The sequence below is a fragment of the Odontesthes bonariensis genome, chromosome 22, assembly GCF_027942865.1.
Source record: "Odontesthes bonariensis isolate fOdoBon6 chromosome 22, fOdoBon6.hap1, whole genome shotgun sequence".
NCBI classification, from domain to species: Eukaryota; Metazoa; Chordata; class Actinopteri; order Atheriniformes; family Atherinopsidae; genus Odontesthes; species Odontesthes bonariensis.
The window spans coordinates 30,179,649-30,185,648 of NC_134527.1; positions in this window are offsets into that span (position 1 = coordinate 30,179,649).

Below are 6,000 nucleotides of genomic sequence, written 5' to 3' on the forward strand. Positions count from 1 at the left end.
AATTGAATTGAATTGAATCTCAAAAAGCTTCTTTTTTTAAAAATATACAACACAACAGATTCATTGATTCAGTTTCTTCTGAAGTTAACATGATGTATCTTTTTTTTTTTAACAGAGATATACTGAAGTAAAATTGATTGAAAAGCTTTGCAAACATTTTTCCACTTACTCTCAGTAAGCATCTGCAGTTTAGCAGGGAGGGTGAACACCCTTTAGGTCTTTTGTGAGTCACATTCTCATCAGTGGCTGAGCATCATCCCTGTACGTAAAGATGATCACTGTGACATCTCTCATAATGATGCTTCTCACTGAAAGTAAAATGGATCAGTTCAATTCTGAGAGGTGAATGAGAGAGAAATCCTCTCACTGTCCACGCACCAATGTCTATTTAATATTTTCAATTTTTAATAGAGATTTGATTGGTCAGTGGGTGGTACATTTACTCATGCTGAACCTTGACTTGAACCTTACCTGCTCTTGAGCAGCAGCCTGGGGCCGACACTAGAAAGCAGGATTACCGAGTGATACCCTATATGTGATAAGTTGCTATGGGGATACACCGCAGTAAAATGTGAACCTGCTTTGTGGCACTGACTGAGAGCCCAGAGTTCAAACAGAGGTTACACCACTAAGCTACTAATCCCTCTTCATAATACAGGTTGAGGGTTTTAAAATGAGTTCAATACGACCTCAGATGACGTCCAACACACGACATATTACACTGCGTCATTTATTGTTGAACCAAATGGAGAAGCGGTTTGTAAAAAACTAAGTACATCTAATGATTCCATAGCTTGTAGAACCACCTTCAGCAGCAACAACTTGAAGTAATTGTTTTCTATGTGACTTTATCAAACTCGCACATTGTTGTGAAGAACTTTTGGCTCACTTTACTTTACAAAGTTGTTTCAAATAATTGTGGTCTGCATACAATTGTCTCTGCACAGCTCTCTTAGGGTCCCACCACAGCATTTCCATCAGGCTGAGGTCGGGACTTTGACTGCACCATTGTAAGACCTTGATTATTTTCTTTTTCAGACATTCTGTTGTAGATTCCATTGTCCTGTTCCATAATATTTTGTGAGAACATTGTTAAATCTTTGAATCTAATTTAGATATTTTTTTCTGGGTTTTTGTTGTCCTTAGTGCAGATGATGATGCCTCAGTGACCGAAGATGCAACAGGAAGAGAAGAGCCTCCTGGCTGCATGAAGAGACTGCAATCTGATTGGAAACTTCTTTTGATCATAATTTTGAGTGTATTTTTTGCTACCAGCGTCATCTGTATTGTGGTGATGAATCAACAAAGACCAACAGCAAAATTACATGCACTGTCAGAGGAGATAATGACTGCGAGGAATTCCACTTTCCAGAACTTTACCATACTGGAAAATGAGTATGACAAGCTGAACCTGCTCTTAAAGCTATGGTAGGTAATCCAAGAGAGCTAGCAAGAGAGCTAGCAAGAGAGCTAGCAAGAGAGCTAGCAAGAGAGCTAGCAAGAGAGCTAGCAAGAGAGCTAGCAAGAGAGCTAGCAAGAGAGCTAGCAAGATTCGAAAGTGTCCCCTCCTCTAAGCTCCACCCCCCCCTCCCCATTCCGTCAGTGCTTCATCCAAAGCCGGTAGAACCGCGTGCGCACATGGAGCAGGGAGCCGGCAGAGGGGGGCGTAGGCAGAAAGCAGAGGCATCTGATTGGTTTTTTGTAGGCGACCAATCCGAGATCAGCGGGACGCTGATCTCGGATTGGTCACCTTTTTCTCAGTCCTGCAGCTGCCACAGAGGTCTGATTATTTTCGTCCCTTTTTCTAAATACATCTTGTATAGATTTCTCTCAGGACAGACGGACCATTTCACCCAGTATTACAAAATGTGTTTCTGAACAGGATTACCAACCATGTCTTTAAATACCACTTTGCAAGAAAAAACTGCAGAAATAAATAGATTGCACTCGCTGGTAAATGACGAACGGCAAACAACGGCAGAGTTGAGGACCAAAAATCAACAGCAGCATTCAATCTTGTCCGCAGACAAACTGTCCTTCCTGTGGAATCTCTGCGACAAAGACACGCTGCAGTGCTCGTCCTGTATGTCTGGTTGGACTGAGCACGCTTCACGCTGCTTCTTTCTGTCACAAGACACAAAAAATTGGGAAAATGCTCGCAGGTTTTGTTTAAATAATATGGGGGACTTGGCTGAAGTTAGGAATGCTCAAGACCAAGCATTCTTGACCAACATGACTTTTCAGTATGTTAAGAGACATCCTCACGACGACTCCCATGCAGCCTGGATTGGGATGCAAGACCTGGTGACAGAGGGCATCTACAACTGGGTCAGCGGGGACAGGGTTAGATGGAATGATGGTTAAAACTTCTGGAAGGAAAATGAGCCAAATAACGCCATCCCCACCTGGGACAAGCATGAGGCAGGGCAGGACTGTGTTGCCATCGTGGCCCCAAAAGAGGTTGGAACAGATGACTGGCTGAACTCCTGGGATGACATTATTTGTGGTGCCAGTCACCACTACATCTGTGAGACACCAGCCTTAATTTTGCCGTGACTGAAAGACCTGTTTTTTTTTTTTGCTCTGAGATCTCTGCGATTTCATCTCAGGAGAACTCCATCTTCTGTCTGTATGGTGTATGACCTTGGCTGAACTTCACTTAACACATTTGCTTTCTGTGCCCATGTGTTTGTTTTGTCTTTAAACCTCACTTGGTCCCCTGCATGCAGTTCAGGCAGGTTCTTTGTTCCTGTCATAATAGAACTTCTGCTTTGCTTTTTGCTGCTCCTTGACCTTCTTCACACTGTCTCCCTCCTTTGTTTTGAGCAGGTCATCCTGGATGGGCAGGTTTGATCTCAGGCGTCGTCCCATCAGGAGCTGAGCTGGTGACACACCACACTCAAGTGGAGTTGTGCGGTATACCAGCAGGCTCTGGTAGAAGTCAGTGTCCCCGTCTCTTGCCTTACCCATCAGCCTCTTCACCGTTTGGACTGACTTTTCCACCAGCCTGTTAGATTGTGGGTAATGAGGACTTGATGTTGTGTGAACAAAGTCCCATTCTGTAGCGAACTGCCTGAACCTCATGTTGGAAAATTGTGGTCCGTTGTCTGTGAATACTTCACCTGGCACACCGTGTCTTGAGAATATGGCTTTCATGGATGTAATCACAGCCTCTGCGGTTGTGGTGTGCAATCTACATACCTCTGGATACAGGGAATAATAGTCTGTGACCACAATGTAGTCCTTTCCTCCAGAAACAAAGAGGTCAGCACCAACCTTCTGATACGTCGGCAGTTTGACACCTCGTTTGTCACATCCTGATTGATCCGTGGCCAATACATCACCTCACGTGCTCTCTTTTTGCATTTTTCAATGCCAATATGCCCTGTATGCATCTTCTTGAGCATGTCTCCTCGCAAATTCTTTGGGATGACTATCTTGCTTCCCTTGTAGATGATACCCTCCACCACTGACAGCTCTGCTCTGCAGTTCCAGTACTCTTGAATGACAGGTGTGCAGTCTTGCTTACAGTTGGGCCATCCATCTATGATCGTGTTGCACAGTGTTTCCAACGTGTCGTCTTTGCTTGTCTCAGTTCTTATGAGCTCCATTTTCCCATCTGCGATAGGCAGTGCACTTGTGATCATGTTCACATATGCTTTTACATCATCATCCATTTTGGTGCTCGCCGGCTCTTTCGGGTCAACAGCCCTGGATAAAGTGTCAGCTGTGCACATCAGCTTACCAAGGGTGTACATCACGTTGAGTGTGTAGCGTTGCAGCCGGATCATCCATCCATCCATCCATTATCTATACCGCTGAATCCGTCGATCGGGTCGCGAGCGGGCTGGAGCCTATCCTAGCAGTCAATGGGCGAGAGGCGGGGTACACCCTGGACAGGCCGCCAGTCCATCGCAGGGCCACATAGAGACAAACGAGACAAACAACCATGCATGCTCACACTCACTCCTAAGGACAATTTAGAGATGCCAATCAACCTAACATGCATGATTTTTTGGACAGTGGGAGGAAGCCGGAGTACCCGGAGAGAACCCACGCATACACGGGGAGAACATGCAAACTCCACGCAGAAAGGAGCCGGATCATCATTCTTTGGATTCTCAGCGGACAGTCATTGAGTGGCTTTTGGAACAATGCAATCAGAGGTTTATGGTCAGTTTCAACACTGATTGCTTGCCCTGACACAAACTGGGGGAATCTTTCACAGGCATATGTTATGCTGAGCAGTTCTTTTTCAATTTGTGCGTATCTTGTCTCTGCATCCGTCATGGATCGCGAAGCATATGCAACAGGTTGCCAGTCATCATACTTCTGCATAAGAACAGCTCCAAGCCCACTCTGTGATGCATCTGATGAGATCTTAATAGGTCTCACCGGATCATAAAACTTCAGAACTGGTTCCTCTGTAAGCAGTTTTTCAAGTCACATCATGATTTCTCATGTTCATGATTCCACTCCCATTCCATTTCCTTTTCAGTCAGCTGTCTCAGTGGTGCCATCTTTTCAGAGAGATTTGGTATGAATTTTCCCATGTAGTTGATCATGCCATTAAACCTCTGCACGTCCTTCTTGCATTGTGGCCTTGGCATGTTTTCAACTGCTGACACTTTTCTAGGATCCGGTCTGATGCCTTCACTGCTCAGGATCTGCTCAGGTCTCCCACAAATGTCAGTTCCTTCACACCCAGCTGGCATTTCTCTTTATTCAGCTTCAGGTTTGCTTTTCTGGTTGCCTCAAGAACTTTTCTCAGTCTCATGTCATGTTCAGCTTTTGTGCTGCCCCACACGATGTCATCCATTGATGTGTCGACTCCTTCTAGGTGTTCATAAATCATGTGTATCGTCTTGTGATACACCTCAGGTGCTGAGGCAATGCCGAATGGCAGTCGCCGGAATCTATATCTGCCAAATGGACTGTTGAATGTGCACAGTTTTGAGCTTTCATTGTCCGGCTTTAGCTGCCAAAATCCTGATGATGCATCTAGTTTGCTGAAGTACTTTGCATTTGCAACCTGTGACATTATTTCTTCTCTTGTATGCAGTTTGAAATGTTCTCTCTTTATTACTCTATTCAGATCTCTAATATCCATGCAAACTCTGGGCTTTCCATTCTTTTCCTCCACAATGACAAGAGAACTCACCCACTCAGTTGGTTCATCAATCTTTTCAATTACTCCCAGGTTCTCCATCCTGTCCAACTCATCTTTCAGCGGCTTTCGAAGAGCAAATGGCACTTTGCGGAATGGATGAATGACTGGTGGCACACTTTTATCCACTCTGATTGTTTGTTCTCCAGAAAGGCAGCCACGACCCTGGAATAGGTCACTATATTCTTTCATCAAATCATCATAGTCCATTTCATCAGTTTCTATAACGAGCACTCCCTGATGGCCCTGTCACACTGTTGCGTATGAGAGAAGCGTATGAGTTGCGTATGAAAATTAATAATATAATTTTCATACGCACGAAAAGTCCTTGAAAATAAAGAATGACTAGCGTATGAGTAGCATATGAACTGTGCATGCCCAGCGTACGTTTCAACACGCCTACATCAGCAGCCTTTCCACATTGCTCCATTATTGCAGTAGACGACGCGCTATCAACATCTCTCGAGACGTTCATCTCGATCATGCCTCCCAAGAAGCAATCGTCGTTTGCCCGGGCCCTGATGCACCTGTGGCTGATGAGTTACATGCTTCTGAGCGATCAAGATCCCCAACTCCTCCTCCTGACCGCTCCCGTGAATCGTCGGTTGCCTGCCGCCTCCATCTCCGCCCGTCATCTTTCTCCCCGTCCAGGCCTCATATGGGACAACCTGAAAACATTCATATATAGGTCATATATTATATATCATATAAAATATTAGGTTAAATAATGCATAATATAATTCATAATAGGGAATTGCTTTAGAAGTTAAGTCTGTGTCTGCATAGATTTTGTTTTGGCTTTCACCAAGCTGCTCTGTGCTCACTGTTTTTAA